Source organism: Anastrepha obliqua, chromosome 1 (genome assembly GCF_027943255.1).
Source record: "Anastrepha obliqua isolate idAnaObli1 chromosome 1, idAnaObli1_1.0, whole genome shotgun sequence".
In the NCBI taxonomy this organism is placed as follows: Eukaryota; Metazoa; Arthropoda; class Insecta; order Diptera; family Tephritidae; genus Anastrepha; species Anastrepha obliqua.
In genome coordinates this window covers 40612058-40631683 of record NC_072892.1, presented here as the reverse complement: position 1 = coordinate 40631683, position 19626 = coordinate 40612058, and positions in this window count along the sequence as shown.

Here is a 19626-nt window from a genome sequence, read left to right as displayed (position 1 = left end):
GTTTTAAAAGTGTGTTAGGATTTTGCAGTGGCGAAAATGCGGCGATCATTGGAGCAACGTTACTTGATCAAATTTTGCGTAAAGCTAAACAAAACGAGTACCGAAACCATTGGGCTACTCAAGGAGGCTTACGGGGCCCAATCTCTGTCCAGTGGCCAGGTAAAACGGTGGCACAAGTCGTTCAAGGAAGGCCGGGAGGACGTCGAAGACGAACCGCGATCTGGAAGACCTTCGACGGCGCAAACAGACGAAGATGTGAACCGGGTTCGTGAATTTTTGAACATTGACCGTCGTGCTAGTCTACGTGAGATCAGTGAAGAGTTAAATTTAACTTATTAAAATGTGCGGGAAATCGTGACCGGAAAACTTGAAATGCGCAAAGTGTGTGCCAAATTGGTTCCAAAGGTTTTGACTGATGAACAAAAGCAAATGCGTGTGGAAAAGAGTCGTGAAGTATTGGAAAGTGACGAACATGCCCTACAGCCCAGACCTGTCCCCTCCGGACTTCTTCTTGTTCCCGCGCCTGAAGAGAAAGCTGAGGGGGAGGCGTTTCGACTCCATCGAGGCGATCCAAAAAACTTTGCCAGCCGAATTGAACGCGATTCCGGCGGATGAGTTTAAAAAATGTTTCCTGCAGTGGAAGGATCGCTACCAGCGGTGTATTGACGCTCAATGGTCCTATTTTGAAGAATATTAGTTGTATAAGCCAAAAGGTTTCATAAAACTGTTTAAAAAAAATAAGGGTCATTACTTTTCAATCAAACCCTGTATACCTATAGCATTCTACCTCAAAAAAAGTGTTTCTCCTGTTATTCTCTAATCCCTTCGTTTATAAGGTTCATAAGACATCACTAAACCTCGAAAACAGGTATTCCACTTAGATCCTTGCGTGAAGTGCTCTTCTTTTTCTTCGCCCTTTGTAACTCCCTAATCTTTTCTGAGTGTGCTTATGGTTGGACTTATGGTTGTTATATATTAAATTCGAATTGTTGTTTGAGGAGAACAACAGTAGTTTCATAAGAGCGCTCAATAGACGTTGCAGAATTCTTAGCGCCCTTTAGTATACCAACTTTAATCTCAAGTACTCAAGTAACTAGTAAAATTGCGAGGCCTTCTTGAGATCTCGCGAGGTTCTGGAAACTTTCTCAACACGAAACCTTTTCGGATTGATAGCGTTCATGCACTGTGAAAGTTAGTTAATTGTAAGCAACCAGAAAAGAACACTGCTAATAAAGATTGATGCCAAACGGAGGCACTTTTCTATGAATGGTTCTTATCACAGTTATAGGAATGACGAAGAAACTCGACTCATCGATAACTGTCAGCTATCGTTTCTCTATGCGTATAATCGATCATGAGAGAGACAGTTATTTTTCATATTAGTGGAAACCTACCCGCTAATTTATATCTACATATATGTATATGTATGTATTGGTTGAGGAATAAGCTCGTATCGTTTTTAGCGCAAATTTTTATGTAAACAAAAACAAAAATAATTATATTAATAAGTTAATGAATTACATATTCGTCGTTGCTGTTTACAACCTCTTCCCACCTCTCGACCAATGTGTTGATGCCGTTCCGCCAAAAATCGTGTCCAAGAAGTTTTTAAACCAGTTTTTAAGGACCTCTTTGTTATCGAAGGTAACACCCTTCATATGGTTTGACAGGGAGCGGAAAAGATAGTAATTGGCCGGTGCAAGGTCCGGACAATACGGCGGATGCTGAAGGAAATCCCATTCGAGCTCTTGTAGTGCGGCTTTGACGACTTGTACAACACGGGGCTTGGCGTGGTCGTGAAGAAGTATAGTTTGACCATGTCGATTAGATCTTTTCGGTCGAATAGACTCGTTCACGCGGTGTAGCTGGGCAATGTAGAACTCCTTGTTGACCGTGGAATTATTTTCGAGCATATCCCAGTGCTCCATGCCCTCCCAGTCCTACCAAATACATACCATGATCTTCTTTGGATGAAGATCCGGCTTGATTCTCGACTTTGGCCTGTCTCCTGGAGCCACCCACTTCTTTCCTTGCTTCATATTGATGTATAGGCACCGATTCTTATCTCCCGTGACGATTCGGTACAAAAAGCCGGGTTTATGACCGCGCGTTGCTCGATGGCGGGCGAGATGCTGAGAAGCAGTTTGAACGCGACTTTCTCCCGCGAGGCTCCCAATTTTTCGGTAAATCCCATTGAATTAAGGATATTCAGAATCGTTTTCTGATCGCAGTTCATTTTTTCCGCCAATTCGCGACTACTTTGGCGATCGTTCTCCTTCATAAGTGATTTCATTTCCACTGCGTGTCATCGACGTCAAAGTCGTAATTTTTGAACTTTGCAAACCATTTCCGTGCTATAGACTCGCCTATGACACCTTCTCCATGCACGCCAAAAATGTCCCGGGCTGCTTCGGCAGCTTTTTGACCTCGATGAAAAGCAAAGAAGAGCAGGTGTCGAAACTTTTCATTTTTGCCTTCTGGGTATTCCATTTCTAATCCTCAAAACTAATAAAAAATGAAACAACTCAAAAATACAATTAACATAGTTTCGTAGTGCAGAAAGAGTTCAATTGAATGAATACTTACCCTTTGCTAAACAGCAAACAAATCGCTGTAAAAGAAAAGAACATATAAAATCGCTATGAACTTATTCCCCAACCCATACTTTATATATTTTTTGGATCACACCATTTTAAGGTGTTTTCGAGCTTTCTTTGTTTGCATCTTATTGCTGTCCTATATAAAGAGGGATCTATAGGAGAGCTTTCAGGGCAAAAGAGGAATTGAAGCTTGTGCTTGCATGCCGAGGGACGAAAGCTACGAGGTGGCACAAAATTAATCATCCTATCTATTTAATGTTTGCGAATGGTGTCGTATTTGAGACTAGTGGACTAGGCAGGTGCCGTATACAAACAAACAACCAATGGAGAGCGTGTAAAGGTCAAAATAGAAATTTCCATCATTCATAATCATTTTCGTTATTTGATAAAAAAGTTATTCAAAAACAAAATAGGATGATTAATTTTTCGTATATGAAAAAAAACTTCTCCAATTTTTGTAGCATGATCCTAAACAAACTGGATGGTAGGTAGTAACGAACAAGGCCACATAGCTATGGAGGCAACTCCTAGTCGCAGGGTTGATGATTTGATAAAGGCGCAAATTAAAGCCAGGCCGCTGAAATTGTGAATGGTGTTTATGGTGCCGATACTGTAACAGCTTATTACCTTTAATTTGGTTTCATCGATTTCGTTCAGGCATTTTTGATGTTGAAGAAAATCTCGATAATGTCGAAAATATCGATAAAATTACAGAAATAATCGAGTTGAGCGGCAACTTAGTAGTCGTAGCATCGCCCAGGAGCTAAAGATCGACCATAAAATAGTTTTAAACCATTTAAATAATGGATTTATTTTACTCAAACACTATTTAGTTTAGTTTATTTCTAAAAAGAGTTTCGGTCCACCACCGCGCCAATCCCGATCCAGCTGATGGACACCATTACAGATTTAAATAGCATACCATAAACTCTGCTTCTCAATGGATTTCACGTGTCCACTTTACTGTTGGTAATGCAAGTCACGTGATTGATTTGATTGATTGATCGCTATTATATCTGTGACACATCGTGTGCGCAGCTGTACGCGAGGCGACATATTCTAAATGAATTGGGTTACTTGGCCATTGACTGACTTAATTGATTGTCAACTAGCTGATGCTTCAAGGTGTGGCTCGAATGTGTGGCAAATGTTGATTTGAAATGTGCAATAAATAGATATTAATATGCGTATATATGTATGTGTAAGATTAGTAGTAAGAAAAAAAATCACGTGAAGCGAATAATGAAGAAAATGCAAGATCCAACGATCGACTACGGATAAAAGGTGAACGCTGAGCCACTCTCGCAATAGAGCAATTAATTAGCAACAAAAAGCAAACAGACGTTGCTTGTGGCGGCGCGTAGGATTGAACGAATTATGCGCTATTGCAACAGTTGTGGAAAATTGTACAAAATTGCAGCATTAAGCGCTAATTAAGGTAAGAAATGCTGGAGGGCACAAGTACTGAAAAAGAGTGAAAATAAAAGAAATTAAAAGAAAAAAGAAGTGCAAGAAAGACCAAGGAATATTCGACTGCGTTGCATTGCAACAACGCCTGCGCCTTTATTTCTACAGTCGCATAACATAACAACGAGAATAAGTAATAACAAAAACAAAAAAAAAACAAAAAAAAAAAAATGGGTAGCCGAAACTTTTGTGCGAATTGCAGGTTGCGTATAAATTTTGGCCACTAATTGGCCATAATATTATGTTGTCAGTGCATTGGTACCGAGATAACTTGACATGACAGCAAAAGGCGGAGTGGCAGTGGGCTGGAGTGCGTGGTTAACCCTATCGAAGTAACCAAATTGGCGTAGCCCGAAAGCAGATTATGCGCTAAGAAAAAAGAATACAACAACCACAAGGCTAACAACAAAAATCATTTGAAAGCCAACAGCAGCGAAACCAGCAAATAACTCGGAGAAATCAACACAGCAAGCAGCAAGAATTTTTTCGTTGGAACTTAATCAACAGCAACATCAGTAGTCAACAGCGAAAGTCCGAAATGCAGCGAGTCAGAGTGAACGAAAGCAGCAGTGCAAAAGTGTCCAAAGCAATTGCCAAAAATGCATGTAAAGATGCCATAAAAGAAGTGAAACAATAAAACAAAACAAAACTAGAAAAAGAAAACTAAACTAAAAAAAAAACAACAACAGACAAAGATTGCATGCGAAAACAATCAAAGACGTCCATTAAAGGCCGCGGATAAGTGTGCATTGATTGCCATTTGTTATGGCAAGTTATTGTTGTTGCTGTTGCGGCTGCAGGTTGCTCATTTTCAAAATGATGACTGTGATTATGCAACATATAAATGTTGTGTGCGTTGCACGATAAGCGTGCAACATTTTGGTACGCATGTGGGCTGGCACTGACAACTCTTGCACTAGGGATGCCAGCCCCGAAATTTCGGGATATCAATGTTTTTTGAAGCAACGCTCATAAAAGCCAACTACCGTCTCGGGCTGGTTTATATTATATATACATTACGCCAGGTGGATTTGTGGGGAGGCAAAAAAATCGCCCATTGCTCTGTGAAAATCATAGTCTAGGGATGAAAATAAGAAACTTTGCCGAAGGAACCATACCTCTAAAACGAATTCTGATGTCCACCAATTTGTGTCGAACTTTTTAGTTTCTTTTCTATAACTCACTTAAATTAATTTTTTCATTTACATATGTTCTGACTAAATACATTTCTTAAGAGAAAAAATAGATATTATTATGAATAAATAATAAATATTATTATAAATAAATAAAAATAAAGAAAAAACATAGCCATTTAGCTAATTTTTTTCATGTAAAGACCAAAAATGGTGATATTTTGAAATTGGGGGACATCAGAATTCGTTTTAGAGGTATGGTTCCTTCGGCAAAGTTTCTTATTTCGATCCCTAGAATACGATTTTCACAGAGCAATGAGCGATTTTTAAATCGACCCTCCCTAATATATCTTATATATAAAATAAAGTCAACTTTTTGTGTGTGTTCGCTAACCGGCCGTGTCTTTGTACCGAATTAAACCAAACTTACACACATTGTTAAGTAGGTATTGAAGATGGTTTACGTATAGTTTGGATGCCTATTGGTGGATAGGGCTCGAGATATAGGACAAAACGTGGACCCGGGTAACCTTCGGATGTGTATTTACAATATGGGTGTCAAATGGAAGCTGTTGGTGAATGCTTTAGTTCAGAGTATTTTTCATGCCGCTCCGTGACTAGGGTCTCGAGATAGAAACCAACGCGTGGACCCTAGAATGTGTTTGTACAATATGGATATCAAATGGAAGCTGTTGGTGAATGCTTTAGTACAGAGTATTTTTCATGCCGCTCCGTGACTGGGGTCTCGAGATATAGGTCAAAACGTGGACCTGGGTAACCTTTGGTTGTGTATGTACAATATGGGTATCAAATGAAAGCTGTTGATAAGTGCTTTAATACGGGGTAATTTTCATACCTATTGATGATTAGGGTCTCGAAATATATGCCAAAACGTGGACCCGCCGTGTCTTTGCACCGAATTAAACCAAACTTACACACATTGTTAAGTAAGTATTGAAAATGGGTTTCATAAAGTTTGGTAGTAATTCGGAACACTGGCAACGCGTACAGCGTTCTTTTGAACCAGCCATAATGTCGTTTACTTTTTTAACGCTTGGGGCGGAACTGAACTGTCAAATTGACAGTGTGAGTTACAATGTGTCAATATTTCTTTCTGATTTGGATGCCATAAGGAGAAGACGTAAGTGCAAAGTGTAAAAATTGTTTGTGAGTTTTTTTGGAGTGGATTTGGAACAGTGAATAATTTCTTACGAAATTTGAGAATTTAATGCGAAATCCGAATGTTGAAATGAAATTATGTGTTCGTGGAAAAAAAAATTGTTTTCGTTTTTTTTTTTTTGAAAAATATAAATGGATAATGGTTAAAAAACTCCAATGCTTAGTAAAACATATAAATTGAAACGAAAAATTCATGGATGATCAGGAAAAAAGACGATTGTTTCTTAGTTATTCATTTGCGTTGATTTGATATTTAAAAACAATCTTCTTTTTTCTTGATTTTCAATTTATATTTTATATTTACTCAAAAACAAATAGAAAAAAAAAATATTGATTATACCAAAACCATATCTTTTCTGTTCTAAACCATATCTATTCTATCTTAGTGTGCCCAGCGAAGCGGGCCGGGTTTGCTAGTATATATATATATTGTTGTTACTGTTGTTAGTATATATATATATTGTTGTTACTGTTATGCACTTGGAAGTGTACGGAGTACAAACATGTACTCATTTGTGCACCCCACTGTATATAATTGGCGCATACACCCTTTCTGTGTGTTTGGCCGAACTCATTCTATTATTTGTGGTGTTCCTCGTGAAGTTGTTCCACAAATTAAACCAATTCCGAACGGTAGATATTTTTATGAGGAGCCTTTTTCCTAGCAGAATACACTCGGAGGTTTGCCATTGCCTGCCGAGGGGCGACCGCTATTAGAAACAACTTTTTCTTCATTTTGATCTTTCACCGAGATTCGAACCTACATTCTCTCTGAATTCCGAATGGTAGTTACGTAACAACTGATTCGGCTACGGCGGCCGCTGGTATATACATATGTATATTAGGACGGGTCAATATGTATGGAGCGATTTTTTCCAACATCGTTCCAACAGATTCTCATTCTAAAAAGAATTGGAATTCTTTTTCTTATAACTGGTTTTAGAATCCTAATCTGCCAGGAACGATGTAGAGAAGGAATTTGACCTGCCCTAGTGTAAAAACATGCACATAGTACTAGAATTAGTAGATATGAGTCCCGGAATAAATCGCAAGTTTGTTTTGTTTAAAGTACAGGAAAGTCTTGGAATAAGATTCTGCTCTCACATTAAATCAGTCCACAAAAACTCGCCTTTTTGTTCTGTGCAAAAACTCAATATGAAACTTTTACTTGCAAAATGGCTTTTTCGTTGGTACATTTTATGTGCAATAAAATGAAAACATTTTGCTATGCTTTGCTATTCTAATCCAGGCATTTTAAATATATCAAAATAAACCCCAAGTGTCCGATATTTTAGACTAGAGGCTTAAGATCGATTATTTAAGAGTATTTAACGCCCTTTTAGACACTATCTCAGTCTCAACTTAAAAATCGACTTTAAAACCTAAGTGGGAAGTAATCGAGTTTTGGTACAATTACCGGAAAATTCAACCTAGACAACGAAGCATCGCTAATGAACTGGGTCTGACCTACTTGGCTGCGGTCTGAAACATATTAGACTGGTGCATCAAATTCTAGCAATAATTTAGAAAACGACAAACCAAGGAAAGTTTGATAAGAAGAGCTGCAATCGCCCACAGATTTGCTACTCAAGTCTTATTTTTGACCTGCTCTCAGAGTGCACTGCTCATTAAATCGACAGATGCGAGTCATGGAGCTACATTTCTTACACTCAGAAGAAGTTACCATTTTTAGCACAGAGAAATAAAGCCATCTCATCTGTCTAAATATAAAGGGTGAACAATTTAAAGGTATCGAATTTTAAATTCAAATAAAACAACGAAAAATCGAATTGATTGAACAATCTTTATTTTTTTGTCTAGAACTATTCATGACATTTATTTTTCAAAGATAATCCCTTCCAATGTTGGCCGCAAATGTGCCGCAATTTGGCCATCCGTAAACACAAATTTTGAATGACTCGCTGGAGGATTTCGGTCGGTATCTCGTGAATAATTTTAGTAATCGTGGCCTCCAATGCCACAACCGAAGCTCATTTAACAAAGCATATAGACTTGACATGATATGTCAAAAAACCCTATTTGAAACAGTATCTTCAATCTGATCACCCTTTACAAGTAACCTGTTTTACTCTAATTTTCAACATTTTCTTATATCATAACAGGACGTCATGCATTTAATTTTTATGAAATAACTGGAAGCTGATGGAATTTTCACTTAATTCTTTCCTTATTCGGAGCAAACCCCGAGAATTCGATATGATATTAAAAATATCCCGAAATCCCGCTATCAATCATTCTCTCACTACAATTGACCTCTCTGGTTTGTACGCATGGGTGATTGCTTGGTTTCGGGCCTTTGGGGAATTTTTGGCGAATTAGCAGAAATGTTATTAAGGCACAAACAAAAGAAAAGGGCTGCAAGCGCTGCAGGAATTTTTGTTTTTGTGATTTGTGGAGATAAAATTACAATAGAAGGGCAAATATATACATACATATGCACATATATATCAACATATATAGGTACATATTATGCAGCGCACTTTAAAAATGTTGCAAGTTGCTAAGAAATGAACGAAATTTATTAGTTTTTTGAGTATAATTGGATTACTTTTGAATAAAGTCTGCAACCAACTCTAGGTAGATTCAATTACGGTTAAAAGGTATCGAAATATTCCCGGAATTTCCCGGAACGGAGGTAGCCCACGAGCTAGTAAGAGAGAGTTCATTTATAACCTCAAGCGGAGATTGGATCCCAGTCCCAATAGGGTTGAAAAACAAAAGCATTCATCTCAACCATCTTTGGTAATCGAGTCTGGTCTTAATAGGATTGATGAAAATAGTAGCAATCTCCAACGTCTTCAATACAGGGTGGCTGATGAAAGCCGCTACCAAAAAAAATTGAATAACTTTTTTCTTTTTAAGTTATCTGTTCCATTTTTGTTTTAGTTTGCAGATTGATCTTTAAAATTTATTAAAATGGATAACTGGGACACGCAAACAAGAATTTGGATAGTCCGCCGCTATCACGCACTGGAGTCCGTAGTTTTGGTACAGGGAGAGTACAGGCGGATGTTTGGCGGCGATCCCCCGAGCAGATGGACCATAATGAGACTGGTGAATAATTTTGCTGAGCAAGGAACAGTCGCAAGAAGGCCTTATCATCGAAACCCACCAGTTCGGACGGAGGAAACGATCGCTGCTGTAGCTGCAGCTATACAAAGCAATCCAAGGGTTTCAACAAGAAGCTTATCTGCTCAACTTGGTGTCAGCCGACAGTCTTTGCAAACAATAATGCACAAAGATTTAGACTTATTTCCCTACAAAATTCAAATGGTTAACAAACTGAATGCAGCAGACTTGCCGATTCGCTTGGAATTTTGCCAGAAGATCCTGCAAATGGTGGAAGAAGACCAAAACATGTTAAACTGCCTTTTCATGTCTGGTGAGGCCCATTTCGATTTAAACGGCAATGCGAACAAACAAAATTGTCGAATATGGAGTACTTCTAACCCACAGATACTCCACGAGACGGAATTGCATCCTCTTCGCGTGACAGTGTGGTGTGCGGTTTCTTCACGCTGTATTGTCGGGCCTTATTTTTTTGAAGAAAATGGTCACACCGTTACGGTTACTGGAGACCGTTATTTGAAAATGCTGAAAGAATTTTTCTATCCAGAACTACGCCGAAAGAGAATTCCTTTCAACTCTGTGTGGTTTCAACAAGATGGGGCAACGTCTCACGTAGCCCAGACTGTTATGAGGGTAAGACTCCGTCAGAAAATATGAGATTTGCAAGTGGTCTTTCGATTTCTTTGAAACTTTGGGAAATATTAGTTCTAGGTAAGATACATTCGAGCCTAAAAGGATTTTGAAAAATTTTCAAAATTTAGTCATCTACGCCATGTTGAAAATCGGGACCGTGTTTTTTTCAAAAATCAATATTTCTTGAACCGTTGGATGGATTTCAATGCAATTTACAGACAATATAGAAACAAATAAGTAGTTTAAATTAGTATTATGTTAAAAAAAAAATTTCGAAATTTTGACCAAAAAAAAGTCAAAAAAATTTTTTGAATCAATTTTTAGTTGATTTGGCCAGTTTTCTAGATTTTCTGTTATACACGTAACGATTCCTTATGATTTAACCTTTATTTTGAAAAAAAAAAATTTTATGGTGTCTATAATAGTTCTCGAGATATTGCGATTTTAGTGGAAGCGCGCACGCACGGTTCGCGTACGTACGCACGGTTCGCGCTGCGTTATGTGTTCCTGTATGAAGTGACTGGAGCAGACTGCTGCAGGTCTGTGCGCGTTTTTCTACTCCCGCGCTGCGTAACCGCGAACTTCACGGTGCGCGCTTCCACTAAAATCGCAATATCTCGAGAACTATTATAGACACCATAAAATTTTTTTTTCAAAATAAAGGTTAAATCATAAGGAATCGTTACGTGTATAACAGAAAATCTAGAAAACTGGCCAAATCAACTAAAAATTGATTCAAAAAATTTTTTTGACTTTTTTTTGGTCAAAATTTCGAAATTTTTTTTTTTAACATAATACTAATTTAAACTACTTATTTGTTTCTATATTGTCTGTAAATTGCATTGAAATCCATCCAACGGTTCAAGAAATATTGATTTTTGAAAAAAACACGGTCCCGATTTTCAACATGGCGTAGATGACTCAATTTTGAAAATTTTTCAAAATCCTTTTAGGCTCGAATTTATCTTAGCTAGAACTAATATTTCCCAAAGTTTCAAAGAAATCGAAAGACCACTTGCAAATCTCATATTTTCTGACGGAGTCTTACCCATGACAGAGTTGCGACGAAAATTTCCCAATAAACTGATTTCAAAAAACTCCGAATTTCGTTGGCCCCCCAGGTCGCCTGACCTTACTGCACCTGACTTTTTCTTGTGGGGTTTATGTAAACAAGAAGTTTATAAAACAAAGCCAACAAATTTGGATGAACTAAAACAATCCATTCGGGCAACAATTGCGGCTATTCCTGTCGCAACTCTCAAAGCAGCAATGAACAACTTTTTAGTAAGATGCCGCACTTGTGTCAACGAGCATGGGGGGCATTTAAATTCAATTATTTTTAAAACTAGTTAAGCTACATTTAATAAAATTTAATGACCTTCAACTTGAAAAAAAAAAATAAATGAATTCCATACACTAAAAAAAAAGTTATTTGAGTTTCTTAATATAGCAAAATTCATCACCCACCCTGTATAACCTTAAAGGAAAGTTTTCATCGTCTAGAAAAGCCCAGGCTTGATGTGGGGAGACATGCCTACTTTTTTATTGGACGTTTAGTGTTAGTGTTTAGGAGGTTTAGTGTTTAGGAGGTTTGCACTTCGACCTCTTGGTCATTTGCACCCTCTCCCCATCACAATACCTCATCCAGACCCAGTCCCTTATTAAACTTAAGATAAAGCTGGGTTGTACTGAGCGTATGTGCCTTTCTTCTGACTGCAAATTACCGAGATGTACCAACCTTCTCAGCGCTATAGCACATGCATTCAAGAGAAGGTGCATTGTAGTCTCCTAGAATTGGACACAGAAATGACAACATCCAGCGGGGCATATCCCGATCGTGTGGGGGTGACTGCGCAATCTGCTATGACCTATGAGAATGCCCGTGAGCATTTGCAGTTTATTCCTGGGGAGAGTTATGTGTTTTTTGTGGAATGGAATGGAAGTGCTATTAATGACGAAGCCGCAGCCTCTCTTGCCAATAGGTCTGCTACTCCGTTCTCAGTTATATCCCTGTGTCCCGCGACCCAAATTAGCCGGAAGCGATTGTGCGTTCCTAACAGATTCAGTTTCTTGATACACTTAAGAGCCCCTGTGGACTTAATCTCACAGGAAAACAAAGCTTTGTGTGTCGCCTAACTGTCGCTCAGAATGACCATTCGCTCATCTCGAAAGTTCCTGTCTAAGTTAATCTCTGTATATAGGCAGATGGCATACACATCCGCTTGGTAGGTGGCTGGAAAACTACCTATCGCCTATGTCTTCTGTTGCCTTCCATCTGTGCACCAGTGAAAGGTTCACTGCTGGAGTTTTCAATCGACCACTCTAGTATCAAGTTAGCCTTCCTAAATTCTTTTAGTGAAACTTCTATAACTCCATCAGTTTTCCTTTGTTGAAATTTTGACATGAAGCTACGGAAGTGTTAACCTTTTCAAATATGTGAAAAACATAAAAACGATTACAAAAAAAAAATCGCTCAAATTAGCCTAAAGCCTTACTAGTACCAAGTTGCCGATGCTAAGTTTTTTCAGTCAAAGTTCGGTAACATCCTCAGTTTTCCTCTGATTCAATTGAAATTTTCAGACGCAGCTACGGATGCGTTAATAAAAAAAAAAAAATAAATAATTGGCGCGTACACTTCTGTTAGGTGTTTGGCCGAGCTCCTCCTCCTATTTGTGGTGTGCGTCTTGGTGTTGTTCCACAAATGGAGGGACCTACAGTTTCAAGCCGACTTCGAACGGCAGATATTTTTATGAGGAGCTTTTTCATGGCAGAAATACACTCGGAGGTTTGCCATTGCCTGCCGAGGGGCGACCGCTATTAGAAAAATGTTTTTATTAATTTTGCTTCCACCGAGATTCGAACCAACGACCTCTCAGTGAATTCCGAATGGTGATCACGCACCAACCCATTCGGCTACGGCGGCCGCTACTGATGCGTTACCTTTTTTAAATACGTATGTTGTTGCATCCCTTAGTTATCCTTTTTCCCAAATATCACCATATTCGTTCAAACTATTGTAGAGGACTCTCAAAAATTTCTTTCCTCTAGCTCTACGTATCCTGCAGTCTCAAGTAATTATACCGTTAAAATGCCTCACAGTTATTAATTTGCCTTAAATTAAGAAGTGGTCTCCCTAGGCTGGGTACCAGGACAAAAGCCTTTTGAAAAACCGCCAAGGAAGAGCTGACGCCATAACTACATATCACGATTCCGAACTTTGTCGTTCGCATAACAATGTAGCCACAGGAGACACTAACATAGGAAGGAACTGAATAAGAGAAAGATAATCCTCTACACTAAGAGTTTATTATACCAGTGAAAGATTTATTAAGTAAATATAATGGATTTTATTTTTCTTGTTATCATCTCAGTAAAGTGAATAAATGTGGGTGTATCGTTCCTGCGAGTTGAATCGTGATAAAAAGATAGAATTTACTTACGCATGGAGTAGTTTTCTAGGCTGACGTCGTTCTGGCGATTAACATTTTAACGAAAACAACGCTGTACAAAAGCATAATCATCCTCGTCCTTGAATATGACGCAGAATTCTTCAAAAATCTTTGGTCCGCTATAATAAGTTCCGTATTCGATGGAACAGCGAGTTGAATGAGCTATACCGAGATGTGGACATCGTGAAGCCTATGAAGTTTGGCTAGGCCATATCTCGAGGATGAACAAAAGTGCTGCGGCACGGCAGTCCTTCGAGAGGGAACCGGCTGGAGGACGACAAGGAAGACCTAATCTACGTTGCGGAGATCAAGTGAGGTATAACCTGGCAGCACTCGGTGTCACCAACTGGCGCCAGCAAGTTAGGTTAGGTTAGATTGAAGCGGTTGTCCACTGTGGGACACACTAAGACTCATAGCCCATTGTGATCCCGCGAGGGGAATGAGCTAAAACTGACATACGGTTGTAGTGTCATCACATAAATAACTTTTCAATGAAAGTTTGATACGTTCTTGAGTTTTTAAAGGGAATTATTATTTTTGGCAATGTAGAAGTTTTACTTAAGTGATTGAAAACATTGGAAAGTAAATGGTTGATCAGGACACATTACATTTCGCCGCAACGTTATGGAGAAATGGAAACCCTTCTTTATTATTAAATTTCTTTTTCTTTAATTTTTGACAGTGGTTTTTTTCTGTGCATTATTTGTATAAATTAAACCTAAAGACTTAATTCGTTGAAAATATAAAAAGAAAACATATTTTTTATAAATGAAAAGTCCCGTTATAATGCCGTCAAACCACTAATTGACGTTCTTTCTGCACAAAAATGTAGGCAATTCATTTAAAATTTTACAATACAATAACAGGCTGCTCCCTTGAGATGCGCAAAAGAATACACATTGAAAATAAGTCTGCATGTACGAGTATGTATGTAGCACCTAAAAAGAGGAGTAGATGATTTTGAGTAATTGACTACATTGGGCTTGATACACAAATTGCATCAATCTTTTTTTGTTACCAAATATGGGAATAAAACATGAGCGCTGAGCTGATTATGCTCATAAAATGCCTTGATGGGACGTACAGCACGTGTGATTTAATCATTTTGTAATATACATACATACATACATACATAAATACATGCAACAGCAAATGAATAGCAATAAATGTTGCAAAAACCATAATGCAATCTCTTCTGTTTTGCACAGTTTTTTCTTACTTGATGCAGTTTTCTACTCATTTTTATTAAAAGAAATTTTCTTTGCCTTTATGTGCAAAAGTTTTCTATCTGTCTTCTTTTTATGTTTGCGTCTTTTTACTCCCTACAATGTGGCAATGAGTTATGTAGCAAGTTTGACATTTAAAGGGTGAACAATTTAGAGGTTTGCACTTTTGTGCATAACCATTCATGATATTTAGTTTTTAAAGATAATCCCTTTAAAATGTTTGCCGCAGTTGTGCCGTAATTCGGCCATCTGTAAACACCAATTCTGATTGACTCGCTGGAGGACTTTTGTCGGTATCTCGTGAAAAACTTTAGTAATGTTGGCTTCCACAAATCATTTATACTTTACATTGTCGGACAAATAAAAGTCCAAAGGTGTGATAACACACTATCATAGTGGCCAATCAACTGGTCCGAGACGAGAGATAAATTGCCCACCGAAACGACGACGCAGTAAATCCATTGTTTCACAGGCAATATGGTAAGTAGCGCCATCTTGTTGGAACCCAATATTGTGCAAACATGGGCTTCAATTTCCAGCATCAAAAAGTAGATTATCATGATGCGATAGCTATCCCAATTACATTGGCGCCAGACACAGACACGGGCCGCACCAAACGGTTGTTTTCAATGGCTGTTCTTGAATGGTTTCGGGTTGCTTTTCAGCCCAAATATGGTGATTTTGCTTATGACTTAGCCATGAAGCCAAAAATGGGCCTCGATGCCGAAGACCATAAGTTGAGCGTCGATTTTTGTAATACAAAATTGTACGATTTGTAAACGTTGTTGAGGAGTAAGTCTGACCATGATGAAATGTCAATGAATGCTGAAAGAATTATGTATTTAATTTGACAGTAGTCGCGCGTGATATGTCAAAAACACCTTACTGGAAAAAGTACCTCCAATCTGATCACCCTTTACAACTATGCGAATGCAAAGAAGAAATTGAAAATTGTTGTAAGACCACACGATGCCTGCAAAAACTAATGATGAATAAAAAAAAGGTACTGGTAGGAAAAGGGATGGGTTGTTGCTGAATTTTGCTATTTGGTTGTTTATTCTTATTTGTGTTTACTAACAAATCGTTCGTTGCCTTGGTTATTGTTGCTGAGAGAGAGTGAGAGTTGTTCATTGGCATGGAAAAACTTGGGTGTATGTAAATTGCCTTGTAGACTGTCGTAGAAATGAGGCGATCGACGGCGAAGTTGGAAAGCGGAAAAATATGGGACTCATAATTGCCATAAGTAAAACTGATTGTTTGAGAACAGCCACACCTTTAATGAGGAAGCAGAGTAACTCAAAATTTTAATATAAATAAATTTTAATTGACAGAGTTGCAAAATAGGTTCTCTTCGGGAAATCATGCAAATGAGCTTATTATATAATATACTGGGTTGGAGTATCTAAAAAATATCTTGATAATTATTTACTTTGTGTGCAACCAAGATCATCGACCTTAAAAACCGAACCATTAATTTAATTTCATTTAATTTTAATCTCAACTTGATAATATAGCGAAGTAGAAAAAGTTTGCGCTCTGGCGTTTTGACTAGCATTTATGATGGATACAATTTCGAGGTACTAAAGGCTATTGTTCACTTTGAGATTAAAATTACGAGGAGTATAGAGATGTAATACACATTTGTCGCTGCTGGGAAAATTGGTTCCGCATAGACTTTCCGTCGGCAACCTTCAGCAGAGAGTGAATGTGTGTTCTCAGCTACTGCGATGGCTTGAAAATGAAAGTTTTTTGAACCGTATCGTTACTGGTGATGAAAAATGTGTCCTTTACAATAATCCTGTTCGCAAACGCCAATGGTTAGATAAAGATGAAACACCAGCACCGACCGCTAGAGTTGACCTTCACCCCAAGAAGATTCTCCTGTCTATTTGGTGGGATATGGCCGGTATTGTTTATTATGAACTTCTGGAACCAAACCAGATGATAACTGGTGATTATTATTCCCATCAGTTATCAAACCTGAATGAGGCACTTAACAAAAATCGACCGTCTTTAGTGAAGAGACGCAAAGTTTTGTTTCACCACGACAACGCAATACCTCATAACACAAGGCAAACATTAGGCAAGCTGAACGAGCTCGGATGGGAGCTAATGCCGTATCCACCATACTCTCCGGATATTGCAACTTGTGATTATTACGTTTTCCGTGGACTTCAATCCCATATGAGCAACAAGAACTACTCCTCAAAAAAAGCTATAAAAAGGAATATCGAAGCATATTTTGGCTCCGAGGACAAACAATTTTTTGAGCAGGGAATTAAAAATTTGCCCAAACGTTGGGAAGACATTGTAAATAATGAAGGAAAATATATTATTGATTTATAAATACTTTAACCATCTTTTTTATTAATTTTAAAACCATCCTTAAAAAAGCGCACGAACTTATGGACTGACCTAATAATTTTCTGATTGGTAAACTTCTATTTGGCTGAAAAAAATTCAAGTCCTAAGAATTTTCCATGATCGAGGATAAACGATGACAATATCCCATGAGAGTGTTTGAGCAAAAGATTCTCAAAATATTATTTTAGTGAATTAAGATTAAACAGCTCCTCTGAACAAATCAAATTTTATTCTCGAATGGTTCTTTCGGGCAGGTTCTGCAAGGGTAATAGTTTACCAGATTTGGCCTTCAGCTATGGTGAAAAACGAAATTGAGCAAGTAACTTCGGCATCATTTCACACGTATTTACCCACTCATCCAATCAGTTGTTGTTCAGATGGAAACGAAGCAAAGTGAGCGCAGACTGTGTTGGGTTTTCGTATATCACCAACACAATATCAGTTTTTCGCAAACAAACCGCTGTTATGACCCCGGTTACGTCAGTCAATCAGCTGATTCTTTCAAATTCACTAAGAGCCAGTTAACGGTCAGATATTGGTCACACATTCTGAACTTTTTTCACCATACAAGGGAATGGAACTATCTCTGTACTTGAAAGAGCACTGAGTAATTGCCTTGAATAAACTGTGAATTTCTCATTGGCGTCAGCTGGGTTATTCTTCAACTTGATTGATGCTGTAATCACCTACATAGACTTTTCAGCATCTGTTTCTTCATTCTCCCACGGAAGGCGCAATCGTGTATACTATCATTCTTGCTGCAATATTTTGTTTGCATTTTAATGCCAAGTGGTCGACTAAATGTTACCAGGGCTCAGCCTTTCAGAATAGATCGCCCTTAAATGGATGTGTGGTTTCAACTCAGAAAATATAATAATAATTTACCTGTATGAAAATGCTTGTACTGTATACGAACATTTTTTAGGCCACTTTCAGGCGATTGGTAGTCAATTAGCTTGAATTCCCATAAATAAACTTTACTTATTTTGACTTACTTTAAATGAAATTAACTTAACTTAAATTAACATAAATAAACTTAACTTAATTTGATTTACTTTAATTGAACTTAACTAAACTTTAATTAGCATAAATAAACTTGAACAAAATCGAATCTCTATTTTATTCCATTATAACTAAATTAAATAAATGGAATGAGTAAACTGATTTAACTTATGGTTTCTATGAACTTTCTGAAAATGTAAATCTGCTGTAGGAAATATAATATTTGCTTGATAGTACAACGCTTTCGTTTGCAAATAAATTAAATATAGATATAAATGTCGCCCAATATATCCTACCTTTTGCAGCTTAGACACATATTAATGAAGCCATTCAACCAAGTTACTCCACTTTGCTGTAAAGTCTGACTAAATGTCAGATTGAGTTATTGCGGATTTTTCATTATTGGAGTGCAAATCAACACTTGTGGAAGAATATTAAAGTCTTCATAAAAGTCAATGACGCGAGTTAAGCTGTGCCACTAAACTTTCCCTTTGTTTTACCTGTTTTTGGCCCTACATACACCGCACAAGTGCAGGAACATTGAAACCTACGCTATTAAGAGTTTTTCCATGCGATTCGATAACGTACCGGGTAGTCTAAATACATGAATTTAATAAATGAAAATTACTTCAAAAGTCTCTAATTTATATGCTTATTATGACTTGAATGGAAAAAATAAATAATCAGATTATTTATAGAATGCAATTTCATATGTGCAGCTGCCTCGGTAAGACTTGCAAAAATGCCTTGCTTGCCACTTCTGGTTCTATCTCTTTAATGGCTTGAATGATATCTATACAGCATTTGTCCTTAACAAGACCTTATATTATATAAAGTCGCGAGTCGTAGCATCAAGCGCCCAATTGAAATCATCTTTTTCTTCTTGATTGGCGCGATTAAGTTCTTGGGCTCGCACGATCTTTGCCAGCATCAAGCTAAAGAGGTCCCACGACAGCGAGTCACCCTGTTTGAAACTTCGTTTGGTATCGAACGGCTTGGAGAAGGAATTCCCAATTCTGACGGCACTGCTGATATTGAGCAACGTTATTTTGCAAAGCCTATTAGTTTGCGGGGATACCAAATTCAGATATCGCGACATATAGCCAACTCAATTTCGAGCTGTCGAATGCAATTTTATATGAGATATTTAATTGTAATTGGCACAGATTACAGAATTACCCTTTTTATGGGTAATTCCCATCGGCAGGTATGCTTTCATCCGACCACATTTTGTAAAGGAGCTGATGCATGCACCTTACCAGCTCCTCATCGTCGTGTTTGAATAGCTCAGCCAGCAGTCCGTCGGCTCCCGCGGCTTGAAATCATCTCGTCGGTTACTAACACCATGACCGAGGTTCGATCGATTGTTCATAGTGCTATATTTTGGTGAAACCAAAAATTGTCCAAGTTATCTATTATCTCTGTTTTTATGTATTATTTCTCTTTATATTTATTATTTATATTTCAAGCAGCATTTTCCGAA